General features: G+C 34.1%; 1 pseudogene; it reads right to left on the bottom strand.

Annotated features, from left to right (window-relative positions):
• LOC149564300 (uncharacterized protein At2g33490-like) overlaps positions 1-25533 on the bottom strand; it is a 32621-nt pseudogene extending 7088 nt beyond the window's left edge.
• Between the last annotated feature and the right edge of the window lie 337 nt (positions 25534-25870).

Genomic DNA, 25870 nt, shown 5'->3' with positions numbered 1-25870 from the left:
GCATTAAAAAGGATTAAAGTTTACTAGACTATGATCTATATAATATGAGATGATCACAAATGTCAAAATATTGTGATGGTACCAAGGAAATTTTATTGATAATCATGAGAAGATTGATTATAGGGTTTCGACAACTCTCTTACAAAGTATCGATTTGTCTTCTATCTAATTTCTGAAGTTTAGGTTGTGAAAATTAATATTGTTTCAAGAAACTTTATGAGTATAGGTGGCAATAGATTCAGAATTGAGCCTTTCTCTTGTGAAGTTACGCACAAGAATACCACCAAATCTAACTTAATAAGGGGTAGCTTGCCTTGTTTTTTGATTTATCAAACATAGATGTATGGTATATAGTAGACTCCAGGAATTAGAACCTCAACCTCTCCCCAAGATTTCTCTAAATTATAGAGAAGGAAATTGGAAATATTTATTTTTTAATATGTAATTTATAAATAATGATGATGATTTTCAAAGGCAGCAATCATAAATTCATAGTACTTCTCAGATATCTATTTTATTGGTTTTTCACATGACAATGTGATTTTGTACTCAACTATTTGTATTTAATAGAAAACACTTTTGTACACATTTATAGAATCATTGGATACATTTTTTATTGCTGAAAAAATGTGTTTCTAAGAAACTTTAACAACTTTTTGAATTGTTGAATGACATTTTTGGGGTCTCTCAAGTTTGGCAAGTCAGAGTTTTTCAACTAAGAATATATGACAATGAAAGTGTATGTTATATAATAATTTCAAATTCCCGATACTTGTAATTTATGAATGTAAATGTTATCTAACATTATCTCAAAGATTATTGAGTCCCTCATATATGGTACAAATTTTCTTTAGGGGAGAGAATGTGAGTAGGGCTATCAACTCATGATATGGTTTGAAATTTGTATTGTTCCTAGACTTCCCATCTAGATATTGTGAGATCAATAGCTTAATTTTATTTACTTAAATGAGTGGTTCACTTCAAAAGTATTGTTTTTTATATAGCCAATCTAGTAGTTTCTTCAGCCTTTTGTATTGCATGTTCTTAAAATTCTTTCTTGATAAGAAGTTTCTTTGACCCTTAAATTAGTCCCAAGTTAGACAAATGTCCCAACTCCAGATGAATGACAATGTGTAGATTGACAAGTTCATACATGAATGAATGGAGTCAGTGGGGGGTCCTTTTATTGCTTGTACTGATGTAATATCTTCTTCTCTTATAGTGCTATGAAAGATCTTCAATAGTCAAAACAACCACAATTTCTATGCCATTTAGCTTTGTAGTTCCAATCTCCTCCTGGTTTAATACTCTCTATCAACCACCTTTCCAAATTTTGGATAGAAAAGCTCTAATAAGTTAATGTGAACATGAACTAATCATTTGCTAAAGTGTTTAGAGTCCTGCAATCTTTGAAAGCTTGTTTAGATTTTAGTCAAAACTTTTTATTTCTTACATTATCAATTATCTAATCAAATTTGAGAAAATAATTTAATTTGAGCATGCACTTAATATAGGTTGAAAGTGCTTTGGAGATTTTGCAATCTTCTTAAGTAGTATTACTAGCCATAATTTTCAAAGATAGGTGCCAATAAGCAATTATTGCTAGAAAAACTGGTGTCATGCCCTATCATGTTTCATATTCTTTTTCAAGATTAAGATCAATTGGTATTTCTATACTCATATGATAATAACATTAGTCCTAAGTGTTGGAAATTCCTCCTTCATGGAAGAATAAATGCTAGTGTTGGAAGTTTCTCCTTCATGGAATTTTTTTTTGGCTAAGTGTTGGCAATTCCTCCTTCATGGAAGAATAAATGGCTAAGTGAAATGTCCCTTTTCTGATTTTTCATGATATTTCCAACCTCTAATCAGATCTTTAAAATCAAACAGCTAATATCCCAAAGATCCACCAAATTCCTCAAGAAACCCCAAATTGGGTATGTTGAAAATAGTGCTAAAAGCTTCACAACTTCACAAATTATTAATGAATCTGAAAATGGAAATTTTTACAGAACTTTAAGCAGCATAAAATCCTACAAATTGACATTTCCAGATCTGTATAGCCTTTACACAACAGCTCAAAAATGTAGGACCAAAACTATGCTCATCGGGCTCCCGAAATAGCACAAAATATGCCCGGAAACACCACAAGAACACTAATAATCTATCTCAGAAGTTTAATCACATCCCAATATATATATTCAGCTCTATTTTAATAGCTTAAAGTATAAAATACAGCAGCAACCAAAACTGATATGAAATACTCAACCGGAAACACCAAACTCTTACAAAAATACACCCGGAAACTCACAAATCTGCACTGTTCAGCACAAAGGCAAACTCTGTATGAGCATGCACATGGAATGGCTTCAAACTCCCATCCTTAGCCTTCCTAGAAACCTACAAACTCCCGTTCTTGGGTCTCCCTGGAAACCTGCAAACTCCCGTTCTTGGGTCTCCTTCTCCACAGGTTTGGCAGCCTCTGAAGAATAACAAAGAATGAGCAAAATCAAGTTCTGGAATCCCCCCCAAAATGCCTCCAAACCTCTTTAAAAAGGGCATAACTGTAACTCATGTCCAAGAGAGGTTAATGAAACATATTTTAATAATAATTATCATTTATTAGTCCAACAGTTTCCAAAGATTAACTCCCCTTTTCCGAAACTTCACTTTCTTGGGCCTGCCTGTCTTAGCAAAGATTATTATTTTTTTTTATTATTTGAAAAGGGGACATGACAAGTCCTCCCCTCCCAAACATTGCTTGTCCTCAAGCAATGGCTGAACAATAAACCAATCAATCCTCCTGGATCCCAAATGTAGTCATGAACTATACTACTACCAATTAACACAGACTCCTGCAAGATCCTCTGCAATATGACCAAGAGGAATCCATAATCAAACTGGCAATTATAGCTCAACCAAACTCCAAAATCACCATTACCATAGTCAAAAACCCATGAGAGACAAACTCTTAGAATATCAAAACCCAAGTAAAGTGGACTACCAACATAGTAAATACCATCAATGCATTCCACTGGCCTATATGGAATGTACAATCCAACTCTGCAACAATGGTGAATGCTCTCAAATAAAACTATACCAAGTATGGAGAATCCACACACTGTACAACTCTTGCAGTCAACACAACTCTGTAGATCATTGGCCACTGTCTCATAACCATAACTCCCATGCACCCCTAATGGTGAAAAGCCATCAGAAGATAAACAACAAGAAATGGAACCCAAACCAAATTTTCCTGCCATCAACTCCTCAGCATAAGGATCAATTGTTAACTGATGTACATACCCTGCAATATAATGTTGATTAAAAAAACCAACCTCAGTCAATAGCTCACCATGAACAAGTGATACAACCCATTGTGACTGATCACTAGCTAAGTCAAGAGATGTCATAGCCAAAGGAGTAGAATCAATAACAACACTTGCTGAAGCATCACTCCAAAACTCCTGCTCTAAGTCATGTATTATCAAGCTATCAACTACAGAACCTGTCGCCATGTCGTGCCCATCACAACTCTCATCTCGAGGCATCAAACTATTCCATAACTGATGATAAGCACTAGGAACCAAAGTACATCTCTGTATCATAATCTCATCAACATGGTCATCAAAGGTAAATTGATGAGCGTACCTCATAGTGTAATACCGATAGAATGCGCCAATCTCAGTTAGTGGCTCAGACTGTAATCCAGATGAAACTAACTACAATTGATCATCAACCATGTTGGAACTGACTACTACCTCCAAAGATATCACCAAGGGAGTAGTATTACTAGCAGGAACCATGCCAACTGTCAACTCACCAACATCACACATGACCTTTGATACATCTCTAGTCTCTGTGCCTTCAGTACTAGAGGCCACCACCCTGTCAGGCATACAATAATCTACTACAATACCCAACTCAACTAAACCTGACTCTAGTGGGAATGAACCTGATATGCCAATGTTAGTATCAAGGATGGATGCATCCCCATCTCCACTGTCTCTGACAATCTCAGCCATGGACATCCTCGAATCACCAAACACCATAGCTTGTGACTGTATAGAATCAGATAAAAACTGTAGTCGCTCTAACTCCATGGTCACCTTAGCCAAATAAAACTGTGACTCCTTGAGAGCCAACTGTGTACTCTCAAGAATCTCAGAAGTCACCTCAAGCTGCTCAGTAAGCTCACTCACCTCATCTTCCTTGGCCAACAATGCATCATATGTTGTACTACCCCACTCCATAAGATAATCTCTGTCGGCTACCAACTGCATATAATTTTGTCTCAAAATCTGAATAGCCTCCCATAAAGAGTGGATCTTTGTCATGGAAAGATAACTTCCTCCCTGCTCATCACTAGTAGGAGAACCCCATCCATAAACAGCTAACAACTGACGAGCAGCATCGAAATGTTGGCAAGTGATAGCAATGTCTTGGTCACTAACTCTCAACTGATTAGACACATGATGGCACTAGCTTGACTGTCTCCTACAAACCCCCTCTGATGTACTGTCTGAAGGAGTGTCCTCAAAGTTACTAGTCTCTAGAATATTACCATCCATATCCTATGAATCAAATCTAAAGCTCATAACAACATACGGAGTATCAAAAACATTAGCATTGCTGTCCAACTCCTCTGTACCCAAGGAAACTAAGTCTTCAAAACTACCCACTGCATCCTCCTAGATGTCATCAGTGCCAATATGATCCTGGGACTCATCTATACACACTGCCAAATATGAAATATCATCAACACATTCCAGCAAGTATGGTCGACTAGATATATGAACAAAGCCCAACACCAGTGTATAAAAACTAATACAAACATCGGATAAGCTCCTGGCACAAGAAAATACAACACCGTGCAATCTGCTAATCAAATCCATGGTAGCACCCAAACAATCACTGCTACCAAAAAGTGTTAATGATTTACAGTCAACTGAACCCCAAATGCCAATATAAGAATCTCGAGTCCATATCTGTAAACTAGAATTAGCTGGTAACTCAAGCAAAATCCTGACTTGAGTAATATGACCAATACCAACTAACTCCACATACCTGTCATGATGAGATAATGTAGTGACAATACTGTCTTCACACACCTTCAGCTGGCAGGATAAATCATGTGAAGTACTACTAGCCTCAACCTCATGTGATGAAGCATCTAACTGTGCCTGGTACTCTCTCTCAAAAAAGTCATGAATGCTCAATGTCTGCTCATCTACACCAGGTATCTCACCATCATGCACAACAACATCCTCATAATCATCATCCTTGAGGTCAAATCTATCTATCACTCTTTGACTAAAATCATCAAATGTAGTTACCTGATCATGACCTTGAGTAGTCATTCCATGATACCACCAATCATAGGCTGCATCTTCCAAGTGTAGACTTGCAATTTGAACAACATCACTCTCCTTCATGGGGTTAAGTGTGAAGAAGGTCTGTAATTTTTGTAGCCATGCTCTAGCTGAAATTTTATTTGTTCCATCAAAAGTAGGTGCTATAAACTTGCTTATTTTATTTTTGAGCTCTCTTCCACTTATGTCATGCTCCCTTCTGTACTCTTTCTTGGGCATCAAAGTGTTCATCATATCCACATATTCTCTAAAAGGAACTGAACTACGAAAGTCATCATCTAAGCCATTATAAGTAGCTCTTAATGAAATCAAGTTACCTGTAACCTCTTCCATAGGATTAATGGCTAGATTTGGTACTCGTGGCTCATCTGCAGGCAAGAAAATAGTTTTGGTTGATTTAGATGGTGTGGATTTCAGATTTCTTGGCTCCTCTGAAGTGCTCCCTTTCTCATTAATAGATGCAACTCCTTGTAGTTTTTCTGTCAATATTCGCAAAGCCTCTCTAGTTTTTGCCAAACTATCCACTGTTTGCTTCTAAGTATTTTGGATGTCTTGGAAGAATTTCTTTGCCATCTTATCTGGATCAGCCATACTTTTCCCTTCCTTGGATTTTGTACTTTTACTTTCAACTGGAGGTTTGATCAAAATTTCTTTATTCTTTTCTCGCTGCAAATATCTTTTTTCTCTTTCACTTAGTTGCATGCAACCATAAATTTTGACATGCAACTGATTAGAAGCAACATGCAACCACCAAATTCACCAAGAACTAACATGCATATGATTAGAAGTAGAATGCAACCATAAATTTTGACATGCAAGATTTGGGTAGTTATCAAAACTAACATGCAAGATCTGGGTAGTTGTCAAAACTGACCTGCAACTTCTACAAACCCTCAGGCTGGCAAGATCATGGCTCTGATACCACTGAAATGTCCCTTTTCTAATTTTTCATGATATTTCCAACCTCTAATCAGATCTTTAAAATCAAACAGCTAATATCCCAAAGATCCACCAAATTCCTCAAGAAACCCCAAATTGGGTATGTTGAAAATAGTGCTAAAAGCTTCACAACTTCACAAATTATTAATGAATCTGAAAATGGAAATTTTTACAAAACTTTCAGCAGCATAACAGCCTACAAATTGACATTTCCAAATCCGTATAGCCTTTACACAACAGCTCGAAAATGTAGGACCAAAACTATGCTCATCGGGCTCCCGAAATAGCACAAAATATGCCCGGAAACACCACAAGAACACTAATAATCTATCTCAGAAGTTTAATCACATCCCAATATATATATTCAGCTCTATTTTAACAGCTTAAAGTATAAAATACAGCAGCAACCAAAACTGATATGAAATACTCAACCGGAAACACCAAACTCTTACAAAAATACACCCGGAAATTCACAAATCTGCACTGTTCAGCACAAAGGCAAACTCTGTATGAGCATGCACATGGAATGGCTTCAAACTCCCATCCTTAGCCTTCTTGGAAACCTGCAAACTCCCGTTCTTGGGTCTCCCTGGAAACCTGCAAACTCCCGTTCTTGGGTCTCCTTCTCCACAGGTTTGGCGGCCTCTGAAGAATAACAAAGAATGAGCAAAATCAAGTTCTGGAATCCCCCCCAAAATGCCTCCAAACCTCTTTAAAAAGGGCATAACTGTAACTCACGTCCATGAGAGGTTAATGAAACATATTTTAATAATAATTATCATTTATTAGTCCAACAGTTTCCAAAGATTAACTCCCCTTTTCCGAAACTTCACTTTCTTGGGCCTGCCTGTCTTAGCAAAGATTATTATTATTTTTTATTATTTGAAAAGGGGACATGACACTAAGTGTTGGAAACTTTCTCCTTTATGGAAAAATGAAAAAGGATTAAGTGCTAGAAATTTCTCCTCCAGATCTTGAATTTCACCCTCTTCAAGTGTGTACCCAAGACTGGAAAAATGATTGATGATGATTAAAAAAGGAGGAATTCTTCAAAATGTAAGAAAAGGCATAATAATGAATTGAAAGCATTTGAAGAAAAAGGAGGAGAAATATCTAGTTCTAGAAATTCAAGAAAGACACTCAAATCCAAAATTCTAGTACCAAGATCAAAGTACTAAGTGATTTGGTCCAAGAAATTTAAGGTTCAAAGATCAAAGTTCAAATCCAAAAATCCAAGAACATGGAGAAAGAAGTTTAATATGAAGAATTTCTAGAGTAGCATAATCATCAGCAAGGGATTCCAATCCATTTTAGGGAGATAAATTTCCAAGCAAGTACATGGAAGATGAGAATGTTCCAAGAGAGATTTTTAGAAAAGTTAGTCAAATTTGGATCTTAGTTAAAATGATGTAGTCAGAAAAGACTCGAGCTTACATGGCCTCCATCATCATTTCATGGCATCCAATTATCTTTGATGAAGAACTAAGGTCTCCAAGTCAAAGTTCTATGCATTAAGAGAATGGAATCAAGAATAATTTATTCAAGGAAGACTAAGCATTTATTGAGTAATGGACATGCATGGTGGATATTTATTGCACCCCACTCCTTCCTAAATGAGCATGCATAGTGGGCATTTATTACCCACTACAGTAATGGATTCCTTGTTGCATTAATGTAGATTCATTTCCTTTGCCCTAACCCTAATTAGGGCTGATGTGGCACAATCTTGGCCATCGATTATTGTGATCATCTAAGCCACTTATTGTAATTGAGGACCTATATAAATGCCTCATTTCTCATTTGTAAAGGAGAGATTTTTATGATATTGTTGCTATGAGTTACTAAGATAATAAATTTTTCATTGGAGTTTGGCTAATGCTTGACGTGTCTTAGTGCTTGCTTGTTCTCTTAAATTTCTTAAATTAGATTAAGTTTAGCCTAGTTAATGTGTGGTGATTGCAATGAAGAATATGATGGTGTATTGATGAATTCCTTTGGTTCATACTTTTGACATTTTAGTGATTCTAGCTTGTTGTGAAAAGTTAGCCTAAACCCCTTTCATGCATATGCTTAACTTCTATCATTCATATACATTGTTCTTTATGATGGCATATGTAGTGATATGAAAATCTTTGGCATAACCCTTGAGGATTACACCAGTTTACGCATAGTTGTAGTGTAACTTGGCGAAGTGGAATTCAGTAAATTGAGCAATTTTTCCACTAGAATACTATTTTTTGTTATCACTACCCTTAGGATTAGAATAGAGTTCTTGAACCCTATCCTATTGAATTTTTGCATATTTTGTGAAAATTCCAAAAAGTACTTCATTGCAAAACCTTAAGATAGCTCCCACATCTAGTATGGCTTGAAATGAATCTAAATAAACATGTAAGGCCCCTTGTGATCATCAACAAATCACATCAACTACCAGTCTTATCCGTGCAGTCAAGACTAGGCATTAAAGGAACCTTGAAGTCATTGTATGATCTTCTAGAAATCTTAGCATACACAAGACTTTATTCAAGAGAGGATAAGATATTTCAATATTTTGTTCTACTATTTGGTGAGTCATAAAACACACATCAACAGAAATTGGCACTAGAAGGAGGGCTATACAAAGTGTATCCATGGATAGGATATCTCTTTAAAGGGAAAAAGCCAAAAAAATGTGAAATTTTGAAAAAACTAGAAGAGTGAAAAATTGGAAAACTTGAGAAAAGAAGAAAAGATTTCTCAATGGATAGGCAGATTGATCTTCTCCAAATTTGGTTTGAGTTGAACAAACAACTACATCCTTGTAATTTATCTCAACTTGTAGAATTAGGTCAATGGAGGATACATGGTACCACAGAGCATGAGGAGATGCATTGTTTGGTGTTCCTTTTGAGGGTAGACTTGGCATTATGAGGAAGGATTTCTTTTGCATAAGTGTATAATCCTATGGTGCTTGTCAATTCAGAAGAAGACTTTGTTGAGTTCAAAGAAGATATCAATAAGAAACCAAGAAGTGAGTATGGAGGAGATACTTGGTGTTGTGTGCATAGTCTTTCAGATATCGAATTTAGATGCCAATCTTGCCAAGATATCATTGACTTGATCAAGTTCCAAATGGGTTGGTACAAGGAGATATCTTTGGGGGGTGAAAACTATTTCTTCCAAATTCTAAGTTGGATGTCAAAGGAAGGTGGTAGTCGTCACCCATGTTGGGAACTAAATGGTGAAGAAAGAAATCAGTTGCATCAATGAATCATGGTTGAGTATAATGATGATGACAATAGAGAGGAAGAACTTTCACATGTCACTTCACAAGAAGGTGTTGAAAATAAAATCAAGGACATAATTAATTTCATCAAAGGAAGGGGAGACATAGAAGAAAAAGATCTACATAATGAAGAACTAGAAAATAATCACCCCAAGTTTGAGGATGTGGTCCTTGGCAAACTTTCCCACATGCTACAAAGTCAAATTCTTGAGGATGACTTGCAAGAAATTTCACATACCCATGAAATAGAAGGGCACAATTGGGTGGACAGGATGAATGAGGAATTAAAATTTATCATAGATGAATAAAGGTATAGGGAACAAGTTGACAAAACCATTAGAGATACTACAACCTTTGCGGGGGTGCTAAATGATATCATGAGGGAAGTTGATTCATTTCAAAATGTATTTCAAGATGATAAAGTTACTACAAGTGGCATGGTTCACCATCAACTTTGACCTCTTGAAACATTACCACCTATTATTGAAGTTGATGATGAATTTATTAAGTCATTTGATGATCTTCCTTTCAATCATGAGAATTCTATGCTTGATAAGATTCTACATAGAGAATTGCAAGATGCTCCTAAAGAGAAATCTACAAGCAACACCATGGGTGAGGATGATGAAGAGCAATTTGGGTTGATGTCACAATTGGATATTGTATTTGAACAATTTGGGAATATATATGAAGGAGACCTCATTAAGGAATCCTTGATTTTTGAGGATGCACTTAGTAATACACACAAGGATGCATGGTTCATGCTATATAAGGAAAAACCACCTAAAGTAGTATTCCAAGGGCTTGAACACAAGAGTTATCCTATATTGAACACTTGTGAGTTTGATGTTATCACCAGAGGGGGAATCCACCACCAACTATGTCCTCCTAAACATGTGAATAATCAACAAGGATTTCAACATGAAGTACTACTTGAGACATGCCAGGTTGTTTCTTTCCTTGCTTCTAATGTTGAAAATTTTGATAATTATTATTTTGAATATGGAGGTTTAGGAAATAAAACTTGCATTTGGATTGACCATGGACCCCATGAATTTCCTCAACTTTTGGCCTTGCATGATAGTTTTCCTAATTTTGAAAATTGGGTTATAAATGTTTTCTCAAAGTACAAGGATAAAAATGCTAAAGTAAGAACCCTTACCCAATCCTTGATACTCTTGAACATCTTGAGAAGCCATGCTACATCAGGTGTATATATTAGTTTTGTTTGTGTCATCCCTTCAAGATTCTTGTATATAGTTGGGTTAGATTTCTCTTGGATCATTTGGTTCAGGAGAATAGTTTAGTTTCCTTTCAGTTGGGTAGTCTAGTTTCCCTTTCAGTTGGGTAGTCTAGTTTCCCTTTCAATTGGTTAGAATAGTTTTCTTTTAGTTGTTTAGTTTAGATTTGGTTAGAATAGTTTTCTTTTAGTTTCTTAGTTTTTATGTTGTGAGGAAGCTCGAGTTTGATTTGTATCCAATCATTTGACTTGAAATCTTTTAGCTTCCCTCAGTCGGAGAGCATTTTGGTTTGGGGCCTTTTTGCAAGTGCAAAGGGGGTCCATGTTATCACTCATGGGAAAGGTGTGTGGATTTCACATTTTTGGTGACAAAATGAAGTCTATCTTGTTCATTTCTTGAATACATTTGACAAGGTTCAGAGATTAAACGATGTGCTTAGTCGTTAGTCTATGGTAGGACTTGTATTAAATTTGGGTCAAACTTGATGGAGGTTCTTAAGCTATCTTTGACATGGTTACAACATTCTACTCACACTTAATTGCTCTGAGTTCTTGGTGTTTTGAAGTGAAATTAGAATTGGCAAAGATCTTACACCTACTTTAGCACCACTGTGGTCTTCCAAACCCTCTGCAAGCTTCATTGCCTACAAGCCAAACAAAAGATTGAGAAAAAGAAATATCATGAGAAAAGAAAAGAGAATTTATGCAAAGGAAAGGTAGTATCCAAGTGAAAATAAAGATGAAATTTGGTTCAAGGGTGTGCAATCATCTCTGGTAGTGCTATAAAATCAATCACTAAAGGTAGAACCATGATTGCGGTGTCACAACAATAACTCCGTCGGGGCTATAGATGCTTGACTAGCAGTGAGGTTCTATCCAGGTTGCTTTTAAAGTAAGGATATTATAATAGCTAAGTTTAATGAATTTGAGAGATTATAGAGTTCTTGTCAAGTGGGGAATAAATCATTAGCACACACGTGAGTAACTTATGGTCAACTTGAGAGTTCTTTCCCTTGTTGAGTGCTTGTCCTCAAGTAGATTTTTAGATAGGCCATCCTAAGATTTTTGTTCTAAGTTACTTATTTCTTTAAATGTTAAAAAACATTTCTTTAGGTGGGTGCTAGATGTTGTGGGATTTTCACACCATCACCCCATTGCAAATGGGGGCCCCCCTTTTGCCTCTTGGTCTTGTCCTTTTGGCTTTAGTTCTTGGTATTATTGGGCTCAATCTTCTAAAGTTTCTTCTTTCAAATGAGAATTGGTAAAATTTGCCAAATGTGGAAAGTGTTGTCCATGTACCTCTGAGAATGGAAATTATTTTCTTGTTTGAGAATTGAATGGCTTGACTTACTATTTTTAGAAAGTCTATTTTTAGTAAATTTCACTGCCTCTCAGATTGGCCTTATTTTGACTTTGGGACAACTTACTATTTTTAGAATGACTATTTTCGGAAGGTCTATTTCTAAAACAAGTTATCTATGGTTGATAAAGAGCCAAAAGGGTACATGTGTCTATATCCAAAAGAATGAGCAAGCATGACAGTCAATCAAGAAAAAAATGGTTAAGTCTAGAATCACCAATGAAATATCCAAAGTAGAAAGGCATGAAAATAATAGGAGAAATAGTTGTCACAGAATTCTTCCATCATGGAAAAAATCCAAGATCAATCAAAAATCCTACCTTAGAGAAAAATGGTTATTGTGGAATTCTTCGATCGTGACAAAATCCATGATCACTCAAAAAGTCTTGCCTTGGAGAAAAATGGTTGTTGCGGAATTCTTCCATCATGGAAAAAATCCATGATCTCTCAAAAAATCCAGCCTTGGAGAAAAATGGTTGTTGTAGAATTCTTCCATTATGGACAAAATCCATGATCTCTCAAAAAATCCAGCCTTGGAGAAAAATGGTTGTTGTGGAATTCTTCCATCATGGACAAAATCTACAATCTCTCAAAAATTCTACCTTAGAGAAAAATGGTTATTGTGGAATTCTTCCATCATGGACAAAATCCAATATCACTCAAAAATCCTACCTTAGAGAAAAATGGTTGTTGTAGAATTCTTCCATCATGGACAAAATCCATGATCTCTCAAAAAATCCAGCCTTGGAGAAAAATGGTTGTTACAAAATTCTTCCATCATGGAAAAAATCCATGATCTCTCAAAAAATCCAACCTTGGAGAAAAATGGTTATTGCAGAATTCTTCCATCATGGACAAAATCCACGATCTCTCAAAAAATCCAGCCTTGGAGAAAAATGGTTGTTGCAAAATTCTTCCATCATGGACAAAATCCACGATCTCTCAAAAAATCTAGCCTTGGAGAAAAATGTTTGTTGTGGAATTCTTCCATCATGGACAAAATCCACAATCTCTCAAAAAATCTAGCCTTGGAGAAAAATTGTTGTTGCAGGATTCTTCCATCATGGAAAAAATCCACAATCTCTCAAAAAGTTCCACCTTGGAGAAAAAGGGTTGTTGCAAAATTCTTCCATCATAAACAAAATCCATGATCACTCAAAAAATCCCACCTTGGAGAAAAATGGACATTGTGGAATTCTTCCATCATGGACAAAATCCATGACCACTCAAAATTTCCACAAGCAAGAGAATTAGAAATCATGGAAGCGAAAATGGCTAAGTGTTGGAAATTTCTCCTTCATGGAAGAAAAAATGGCTAAGTGTTGGAGATTTGTCCTTCATAGAAGAAAAAATGGAAAAGTGTTAGAAATTCCTCCTTCATGGAAGAAAAAATGCTAGTGTTGGAAGTTTCTCCTTCATGGAAGAAAAATTGGCTAAGTGTTGGCGATTCCTCATTCATGGAAGAATAAATGGCTAAGTGTTGGAAAATTTCTCCTTTATGGAAAAATGAATAAGGATTAAGTGCTAGAAATTTCTCCTCCAGATCTTGAATTTCACCCTCTTCAAGTGTGTACCCAAGACTAGAAAAATGATTGATGATGATTAAAAAAGGGGGAATTCTTCAAAATGTAAGAAAAGGCATAATAGTGAATTGAAAGCATTTGAAGAAAAAGGAGGAGAAAGCTCTAGTTCTAGAAATTCAAGAAAGACACTCAAATCCAAAATTCTAGTACCAAGATCAAAGTACTAAGTGATCCAGTCCAAGAAATTCAAGGTTCAAAGATCAAAGTTCAAATCCAAAAATCCAAGAACATGGAGAAGGAAGTTCAATATGAAGAATTTCTAGAGTAACATAATCGTCAACAAGGGATTCCAATCCATTTTAGGGAGATAAATTTCCAAACAAGTACATGGAAGATGAGAATGTTCCAAGAGAGATCTTCAAAAAAGTCAGTCAAAGTTGGATCTTAGTTAAAATTATGTAGTTGGAAAAGACTCAAGCTTAGATGGCCTCCATCATCATTTCATGGCATCCAATTATCTTTGATGAAGAATTGAGATCTCTAGGTCAAACTTCTATGCATTCAAAGAATGGAATCAAGAATAATTTATTCAAGGAAGACTGAGCATTTATTGAGTAATGGACATGCATGGTGGATATTTATTGCACCCCACTCCTTTTTAAATGAGCATGCATAGTGGGCATTTATTACCCACTATAGTAATGGATTCCTTGTTGCATTAATTTAGATTCCTTTCCTTTTCCCTAACCCTAATTAGGGTTGATGGGGAACAATCTTGGCCATCGGTTATTGTGATCATCAAGCCACCTATTGTAATTGAGGACCTATATAAAGGCCTCATTTTTCATTTGTAAAGGAGATATTTTTATGATATTGTTGCTATGAGTTACTGAGATAATAAATTTTTCATTGGAGTTTGGTGAATACTTGATGTGTCTTAGTGCTTGCTTGTTCTCTTAAATTTTTTCAATTAGATTAAGTTTATCTTAGTTAATATGTGGTGATTTCAATGAAGAATATGATGGTGTATTGATGAATTCCTTTGGTTCATACTTTTGACATTTTAGTGATTCTAGCTCATCATGCAAAGTTAGCCTAAACCCTTTTCATGCATATGCTTAACTTCTATCATTCATATACATTGTTCTTTATGATGGCGTATGTGGTGATATGAAAATCTTGGCATAACCCTTGAAGATTTCACCGATTTATGTGTAGTTGTAGTATAACTTGGCAAAGAAAAATTCATTAAATTGAGGAATTTTTCCACTAGAATACTATTTTTTGTTATCACTACCCTTAGGATTAGAATAGAGTTCTTGAACCCTATCCTATTGAATTTCTGCATATTTTGTGAAAATTCCAATAAGTACTTCATTGCAAAACTGTAAGACAGCTCCCACATCTAGTATGGCTTGAAATGAATCTAAATAAACATGTAAGGCCCCTTGTGATCATAAAAAAATCGCATCAACCACTAATCTTATCCATAGTCAAGACCTATCATTAAAGGAACCTTGAAGTTATTGTATGATCTTCTAGCAATCTTAGCATACACAAGACTTTATTCAAGAGAGGATAAGATATTTCAATATTTTGTTCTACTATTTGGTGAGTCATAAAACACACATCAAGAAGTACTGTCAATATCAAGGCAGCTATTTAATCAGTACTGATATTTTACTTTTAGTTGTGAAACACTAATACTGTAAAGGGGAACTAGGGTGATGTTTTCTGTGATGTATTTGTTCTGTACAGAGGAAGTTAATATTTTTGTTTATTCCTTTTAGTTGTGGAAATACATTTTAATTATGTTTAATGTAAAAACTATTTTGACTTCATACAAAGTTCAGGTCTATGACCTTTTATCAAAAATACCATCTCAATACAATAAAAAAATGTAAAACTAAACACATATATTTTTCCACATGTCTAAATGAATGGTTTTAATTTGCTACATGTATAAACCCATTCTAGTAGCCATTGTTGTGATTTTCTCATTCATGTCTGCTCTTTTTGTCCTTTGATACTATCTCCTACTCTTCCTTGTTGCAAATAAGCATGCTAAGCTTCCATTTCCATTCATCAATATTGGCTACAAAGGAAAAAGCTTATTACCAAAACACATGTTAAAATAGGACTGTACAGCTCAAGATGTTAGATGCAAATAAGTAAATAAAAAGTTTTGTTTCAATTAAACAACCATAACCAAGAGACACACATACTACATGGGACACTAAAACATAGATAAATAAATCAATTTCTAAAACAATGAATTTCTAAGAGAATTTATCCAGCACAAATTAAAATTTAATGAATACATGAGTCATGATAATTAATATGGAATTGTATTTATGTCTTCCAAAGTGGACCAATCATGTAATAGTGCTTCAATTCCTATATTTAGGATGTGTGGATCTATCTCACATGGACTATACCTTAGACATCACTGATTTATTGACATGTTCCACCAAGTTTCTGGGATGGTAAAGGTAGAGGCCTTATTTAAAGGAATTAAAAAAATATAGGAAATATCAGATACTCATACAATAAGATATTTTACTAGATCCATTATAATTTATCATATCAAGAAACATCAGAGCTAAATTGTGACCTCATATGAATCAACATTCATATTAATAATATTTCAATGTCTAAATCATTTAACATTAAAATGTACACATAAACATAGAACAAAAAGTGAAGACCAAAATGCTAGGAGTGCAAAATGAAAAAAAATGTAGAATTGCATCTGCTACCACCATGCTTCTATCTGATCTACACCTAAGGGAAAATCAGAATTGGACTTTAAATTTGAGTCACTACCAACATTAGGAACTACCTTGTCTAATCATACCATAACCGATTCCCTTTGTGCCTCCTCAAGGTGAAGATCCTATCATGCAACCAAACTCTAGCATTGAAGCACCATGCACTACCACCAAATTATCCATGCATTGGAAGGTATGCATATTCCACTTGAATAAATAAATGAAGTTGTATGTGAACTAGTTGATATATATGATCAAGGAATTGGTGGACTATAAATGGAGGAAAATTTCAAGTGTCCACAACTCTAGAGCGTCCTTCCCATGCCAAACTCACTATGCAATGAGTCTGATTTGAACTAATTAAGCCCTATCTAAATCTTTCTATAGTTTATTGAATGTTGGAACCTATAGATTACCAAACACAAGCCACTCCATTCAAAGAAAATTTGACTCCTTATAATTATAAATCTTTCAAATTTCCTTTATGAAACTTTTTCACAAATGTTCATCATCAAGAAGGGCCACTCTTCGAAGTCTTTGCATACTAATTGGAAATTAGAGCACAAATTATTGTATGAAGTAAGATATTCATAGTATTCTAGCTCCATGTATCGTTGGGCCCAGTATGCTTCTCATATAATCCCACATCAAGATTCCTACATTAAATAGCTTGGTTCATCTATTCAAATATGTTATCAAATAAGTCTCCTATATCATCATATCTAACAAATCACACAAGAGAGCATGAAAGAGAAAATATATTTTCTTACAATTTTTTTTAAAAAGGAGACTCAAATGACTAATACTGAAGTACTACTAAAAATGAAGAAAATATGTAAGTTATATACACTCAGAAATCATCATAAAGAATATTTTTTTTCACATATCCCTTCAACTATGTTCATTTTTGAGAATACCATATACATGCAACCATTTTGGAAATATTTGAAATCTCATTAACTATAATAAATGGTCATTGTGGGATTTTTCTCATGTAGGTGGTTTCTAAACGAAATCAATGCTAATGATTCCTTGGGACATTGAATATTAGTAGACAATTCTAGAGCCCTAGCTTCTTTGTTGTGGGCTTTGTAATGCAATAGGGAATACAAGACTTGGTATGGTGTTCAATATTTTGAGCATGGAAGACCCCAAAAAATTATTGCAATACTACTGCTAGTGACTTGTAAAATGAAGTGAATCTATTGTCGAAGCATTTTCTTTGAATTCAATTCTCACTCCTATATATGAGTCTACAATTTTTTATGTGTAGTAAGATGTCTAAGGAGGTGGATAGGTGGCATCCAAGATACTTAACAGTAGATGCAAGACTGTTTGGTTGACCTACTTCATTTAATTGTTTGTTGATGAGGGAAAAAGTCATTAAATAATCTAATTACATATCTAGGCTCTCCCACAAGGCTCATTGAGATTGGCTAACAAACGTTTGATCATAATTAAACATAATGGATGTCAGTAGATAAACACAACTACGAGTAAAGAAAAGATGCACAAGGATGCTTTCCTTGCATGTGACCAACTAATACAACAAGCTTTTGAAAATTTGTTAACTACAACAAAAATAGAGTAACTTTGGTAAATTTTTCATACGCAGTTTACCCCTTTGTTCCATGCTAATGATTTTGAAAGCTTTTTTGTTATTGGTAGAGCTTTATGTTATTGATTTGCAAAAACATCATATACTCCTCATTGTTGAAAGGAGAACATATTGCACAAATCTAGGAGGACATATAAATGATATATTTAGGTTCCTTCTATAGATGCACTTGCTAAGGCTCTCTAGAAACAACAATTGCTTATTCTTTTTAAGAAAATTACATTCATATCTAAACCAAAATGATTCTTCATCATGGTGATCATCTATTCTTTCTTGTAGAAAATAGAATTTTACACCATAATTACATGAGAATGAAAATTATGTGCATCACCTATAATTGATGAAAATGTTGCCTTGACCAATAGTGCAACATCCTTGTTGTGTCAGAAATTTCTTAACTTCAGTGCAACATTGTATTATCATGTGGATCTCCATTTTTTATTGGGACCTACTTCCTAACAACTCTTACCTAGAAGATTCAACTTTTATAGATTCTCAAAATCTTGTGTTGTACAATGAGGAGTAGATTCTTTTGAGAATGGATAGAGAAATATGGATATTGATAATGCACATGCTAGTGACACCCATCCTTTATTTTTCTAAATGATCGTATTCACCACAAAGAATCTAGAAAAAGAAAATGAATGATTTTCTAGAAACATAGGTGAATGAATGAATAGTGATATGCAAAGCTCTGCACACATTTGGGAGCTCCTAGTTTTATTTCATTCAAAATATTATTTCTTTTTTCATAAACATAATTGTGTTTTCTATAATGTTAGGGGGACCATTGTGACCACACTTCATAGTTTTCCAAACAAGACATTTCCTCATTTTAGAATGTTGTGAATAAGATCTCAATTTTTTCTATGGGAAGTCATGACCTAAATTAAGTGTATAACTAACAAACTACCATAGGGGATTCTTATCTATAACAAACCCAAACCCATGCCCAAAGATAGATCACACTATTTCCTAAGTTTTTTGGAGGAAATCATGTCTACCGACTATTTTCCTTTGGAAAAATTAGAATATCTTTCTATCTTAAAAATGGAGTTACTGGAATTAGGTCAAGATTTGAAGAACAAAGTGACAACACAGGGAAGAGATAGTGGAGATGGACTCTGACATATGGAGCAAGCTACCACAAGAACTATTAAGACATGTTATAACTCAGCTACCCACTGTCTTTAGCGTAAGACCCATGGTTGTTTGCAAAGGATGTAATCATATTATTTCTCCTACCTACAATTATCATATAATACCATATGCTATTATTCATGAGTTTCCATTCCCTACTTTTCTAATCAGTGGTTTGCATTGCTCTTATAAACAAGAAATAGTATTTTTAATGTTGCACACATATATATTGTATTTCAAAGCTTAGACCTCAATCTTACATTGATTATGACACATGGAATTATAATCTCACTAGGTTGTAACCTTCAAATGGAAAATCGTGCAAATTTGGCTTGTCTGGAAAAGATCAATTACATAAAATTTGTGCTAGACTTTGCAAGAACATGATCTTCATCTAGTGATCAATCACTACCCCAATATTACCCACGAAGCCCCAATATCATCTATAAATTTCCATGATACCCTACATGGGAATGAAATATTGATATGGCTATAAGATTGCACAAATATACAAGATTAAATTTTAACATACTTTTCGACCAATACTAATATATGATACTTTTAATATATTAAGTTTATGACCTGATTTTGTTAGAGTTTTGACCAACTTGGGAAAAATTACGATTTTTTTTACCAATATAGGGATGGAAACCAAAAAAGAAAAAGAAATCATACCTTTGGTCAATATTTTTGGTAGACAAACAAGTGCAAATGTACTAGTGCTAGGCCAACACATAAGAGTATTATAGGAACTAAATGGGTATTCAGAATAAAAAAAGAATGAACAAGGTGAAGTTCTAAGGAATAAAGAAATATTGGTATGAAAATGTTACTCATAGAAAAAAGGGATACATTATGATGAGACTTATGCTCCAATGGCTAGAATCAAAGTAGCAAGATTATTCTTAGCTAATGTAGCACAAAAGAAAGTCAAAGCATATCAGATGGATGCCAAGTCACCATTTTTGAATGGATAACTTGAAGAAGAAGTGTACATTGAGTAGCTTGAAGGATGTCCCTTGAAAAATGGTAAGGACATAGTATGCATATTGAGGAAAGAATTGTATGGTCTAAAGCAAGCACTCAGAACTTGGTATGCAAGGTTAGACAAACATTTGACAAAGCTTGGATTTAGAAAAGTTATGGTACACAATAATCTATATTGGAAAGAAACTAATGATGGTTTGATGATTTTGTTAATATTTGTTGATGATACATTATTTGGAGGATACGATGAAGAAAGTGAGAAGTTTGCATAGGAGATAAAGAAAGAATTTGAAATGAGTATGATAGGAGAGATGAAATATTTTCTAGGATTTTATATTTTATAGAATAAAGAAGGAATATTTATTTCTCAGAATAAGTACTTGAAGGATTTACTAAAGGTTTGGCTTGGAAACATGAAAACCTATTGGAACACCTATGGTAACTAGACAAAAGCTATCTACAAAGGATGAGACACCTACTATTGAGAAGAAAAAGTACAAATCTATGATCAGAGGATTGAAATATCTAATTCACACAAGGCCAAATATACAAAGTGTAGTTGGAATTATTGCAAGATTTCAAGATGATCCTAGAGAAGCACATTATGTAGCAGTCAAAAGAATATTTAGATATCTGAAGGCAACATCTGACTTTGAATTCTGGTATGAAAATCTAATGATTCCACTCTAAGAGCTTATATTGATGTTGATTTGGTAGATAGTATGGATGATAGAAAGAGCACTAGTGGTGGAGCCTTTTTACTTGGAGGAAGATTGGTTCCTTGGTTTAGAAAGAAGTAGGATTGTCCATCACAAAGTATAGTGGAAGAAAAATATTTTATAGTAGTAAATAATTGTAATCAAGTCATTTTGATGAAGTAGATGCTAAAGGACATAAAGATAAAAATCAATGAACCTATTTTCATACATTGTGACAATACAAGCATGATAAATATGTCCAAAAATCTAGTGTTGCACTATAAGACTAAGAACATTTCTATTAAATATGATATGTTGAGAGAGAAAGTTGTAGAAAAGGAAATTAGATTGGAGTATGTGAGAACTAAAGAGTAGATTGTAGATATATTCACTTAGCCTCTTCCTAAAGAGACTTTTGAGTATTTTCAAGGTATTCTTTGGGTTATTCCCCTTCCTAAATTTGAGGAGAAGATGCAAGAGTGCATTACTCTAGTGTAACAAAGCACAATTATTTTCTAAATTGAATGCTGATGATTCTTGTAAGGGGGAGTATCTATGATGGATAGAGCCATCTAGGACTCTTGTTGAATGTTGCTTTGAACAGTGCCTTTGTTTACTTGAGCTTAGCAAGAATCAACTATAGCTAAGTTTGATGTAGTTAAGTTAGTTTTTGAAACCTTTAAAATTGATGTCAATCGGGGAGAAGTTTGGCATGAAAAATTCCATGGAAAAAATAGTATGCATAACAGTTAGAGAAGTTCAACATGAATACGATATGTTTAGAAAATGTACAGCATGGAATGAGAGTTTGATAGAAAGTACATTTAGGTATATCAGTGGGGGAGAATGATTGATGAAGAGGATTTAAAAAGTAAGTTAAATAGTCTTTTGTTTGTATTCTTGGAACTAGATGTTTTTCATCAATGTTTCCATCAATACCAAAGGGGGATATTGTTGCAAGCATGAATGTTGATGGTATTCCTATGGGGGAGTATTGTAAATATGTTACTATGATAATATGTTACATTCATGACTAAGTTTGTCATCAATGTCAACATTGAAGTTTTTAATGGTATTTAATAGAAGAACAATAGAAAGATCAAGTTGGTACAAATAGCTAGTTGAGTATTATCAATATTCAAGGTTATGGGAGATACTTCTATGTTTTTGGTATTTGTAGTTAATGTTAGAAGAAGAAATGATAAGTCTATGATAAGTTACGTAAGTTTTGGTGATGTTTGTTCTAACATAGAGTTTACAGAGGCATGTTCCAGTAAAGTTATTATATCTCTTAACAGAGTTGATATTCTAAGGATTGAGGTTGAGGACATGAAGAAGACATGTTGATGATGACATGGCTAAGCTCATTCATCATAATATTTCATGTAAGAAAAGATATTAAAGTTGCAAGGTAGAATATTAATGTTATCTCTTAGTGCAACCTGTTCTTAATCTGGTCCTATAATAATTAATTAAGAAGATCTAATAGCCAACTTAGGGATTTTTTTTGAGGATTTGGTATAAATGAAGGAAATTTTCCTTCATTAATTGAAGAGAATATGGAATGATATGGAATTGTATGGATTGTAAGCAGAGAGAGAGAGAGAGTGAAATGCGAAGTTAAGAAGAGTAGTGCAAAAGTGAAGGAAACTTCATTGATGAGGTTTTGTTGAGTGATTTGAGGTTTGATATTTGCATCCAAGGTTTGTGACCTAGTCTAAAAGGTTTGATAGTGATTGGTTAGATTGACATAATAGAGAAAAGAAGAAAATAATATTAAATTGCATGTTAGAGAAATGAGCTCTTCTTGTAGTTGAAATTGAATGTTTGGGCAGTGTGCTCATCTTGCATACATTGAACCACAACTCCTAATAGGTTTGGCACAAGTCTTAACAAGGTTGGAATCTCCTAATAGGGATTTAGAGTCTCCTAATGGGGGCTCTATGTACTAAATGTTGTAATAGACTCCTAGTAGGGTCCATCCTCTAACAAGGAATATTTATATTAGTATATCATCTCATGGGCATCATTCCCACTTGGATTTTCCCTCTAATAGAGGGTTTGACTAGTTAACATATCTAGTGTAATTGTCTATGTACATCTTATTATGATTTTTGTTTACTTTAGTTGAGTGGTTAAGCTTGTCTAAAGAAGATAGATGTTTTAATTGTAAAATAATTGATCCACCCTTGCCCCCTCTTGGTTATCTTGGTGGACTATTGTTTCTAACATCTAAGGCCTTCAAAACTAAGCCTGATGTTTTTATACCAAAATTAAAACCCAAAAATATACAATAACTTCATAAATACATAAAATCTAGCAATAAAACTACACTGACAAGTTGATATATCTAAATGAATCTTCACCTCTAAAATTAGAAGATTCCAAGCTCGTATGACAAACTTAGTAAGTAGAAATCCTACATAAACAAAAACTCTTAAGAAAAACCTTATTGAAAAAACTAAAAGGAAATATTTTTGGTTGATATAAGATTTCTCTTACACCTAGGATGCTATTGCCTCAGACACCTAGGGTAATTTGTGAAGTGACCCCATCATGTCTTAGGTATTTAGAGACAAGAAGGGATGACTAACTTCCTCCCTTGCTAGCCATGATGAAGATTCTACTAGCCTTCCTTTTCATTTGACTAGGTATTCTTCATAATTTATGCTCCTTGTACTTTTTCCAACATGACTATCCACTATGTCCTCAAACTCCTTTGTAGTCGAACTAGCTATTGGAATACTCCACCATGCTTTTGCATGTTTGGCCATATCACCTCCCTCATAATACCCTATGAAATCTAAAATGTTGAATAAGTTGATAAAATAGTCAATTAAATAGGCAACTTCGCTTCATAGGCATTTCTAGAATCATGCCTTTTCACTATCTTGCATGTTTGAAACTTCTTTATTTTTAGCTTATTATATTTGCCCATTGGAAAATGCTCGTTTCTCAAATGAACCATGAATTCATCCCCAATTTGAAATTCCTTATAGCTCAATTTCACATCTTACTTAGTTTTATACTATGTATTAATGTTTATAATGTTCCTTGTCACCTCCTCATGTATTCTGTTGAAATATTCAACAAATTCTTCTGCTTCAAAAAATTCTTCTACTTCAACACTACTTATCTTGCCTTTATCCAACTTCCTCAATTCATAAACATTTCTATCAGTACTCCCATATGCAATATGGAATAGTGATTTACTAGTACTCCTATTGATAGAATTAATAATATGAAAATTATTCCTATGGTAAAATTGGATCCCATCATTTTGGTTTATCTCTAACCAAAAATCTCAACAAGTTTTCCAAACTAAGATTCACAACTTCTATTTGTCCATCAGTCTTTGCATGATGTGATGAACTGAACTTCACATTTTTTTTCAATTTTTTCCATAATGTATGCCAAAAATAACCAACAAACTTGGTATCTCAATCTGAAAGTATACTCTTTGGCAAACCATGTAATCTGATAGCTTCTATAAAAAACAACTCTACCACATTAAAAGAATCGCTAGTCTTCTTGCAAGGAATGAAATGAGCCATCTTTCAAAACCTATCAACCACCACAAAAATACAATCATGCCCTCATTGAATCCTTGGTAATCCAAGAACATAATCCATGCTGACATCCTCCCATGACTTATTTGGTATAGGTAATGGCTGATACAACCTCATATTATGCTTCACTCCCTTTTTTCATTTGATATACTCTACAACTCTATACAAACTTCTTCACATCTTGTTACAATTATGGCCAATAATAGTTCTCAACAACCAAAATAATGGTTTCATCTCTACTAAAGTTTCTAGTCAATCCTCCACTATACTTCTTCTTGATGAGATTCTTTCTCATTAAACATCATGGAATGCACAAATAACTTCCTTTGAACGACATATTATGTTGGATTATGAAACTAGACCACTTGATCCTATCAAGAGTAATAGGTTATGTACAACCCTTCTATGCTTAACCAAAAACAAGATCCATTAGATACAAATTACTGAGTTCCTTGAACCTAACCATTTCAATCTACATTTTTGTGAACAAAAGTTGTCTTCTATGAAAAGAATCTCCAACTCTGTTAGACTTCAAATGCCTTTGGTTTAATTTTCCTTCATTATTCAAATACTAAAAAATTTGATGATCAGTATACAAAAAAAAATCCTTAGGAAGAAAATATTATTTCCCATTATTCAATTCTTGAACAATAGTATAAAATTATTGATCATAAAAAAAATACTTTCTTTTTGCATAATTCAATTTCTAACTAAAATAAGAAATAAGTCTACCTTCTTGGCTAAAAACAACTCCTATTGGAGTACCACTAGCATCAAAGTCTAGTTGACACAACTTGTTAAAATCTAGAAGTGGTAAAATAGGCTTCTCTGTAACTTTCTATTTCAATAGATTATAACTCCTATCTTCTCCTATAGTCCACTTAAATTCTTTCCTATCCCCTCTCATTGTTTTAGTGAATGGTCCATGAATACTTCTAAAACCTCTTATGGACTTTCTATAAAAACTAGCCAATCCATGAAAAGATATTACCTCTATAGAACTCTTTGGAATAGGCAATTCAAGAATAGCCTTCACTTTCTCTGGGCCCATTTTTAGACCTTATGCTGAGACTACCAATCCTAGGTACACTAACTCCTTGACAAAACTACACTTCTTTTAGGTTTGTCAAGAACTTCGCTTGCCTCAACTTATCAAAAACCTTTTGAATATGCATCAAATGCTCCTCCAATGTCTTACTAAATATCAAAATATCATCTAGGTAAATAATGACTAACCACCAATACAATACTTCCCATGTCTTGAAAGAAATTTTCCAATCATCACATTTTCAGATGTGAATCTATGTTAGAAATAGAGTGGAGGTTGAATCAGTATTCTACAATCTTTTTCCCACAACTGAATATTTTTAATTACTTTATAACTTGGA

This window comes from Cupressus sempervirens, chromosome 4, assembly GCF_028749045.1.
Source record: "Cupressus sempervirens isolate cs-2001-9-10 chromosome 4, ASM2874904v1, whole genome shotgun sequence".
NCBI lineage: Eukaryota > Viridiplantae > Streptophyta > Pinopsida > Cupressales > Cupressaceae > Cupressus > Cupressus sempervirens.
The sequence above is the reverse complement of the archived record's forward strand: the minus strand, read 5'-3'. Positions and strand labels throughout refer to the sequence as shown.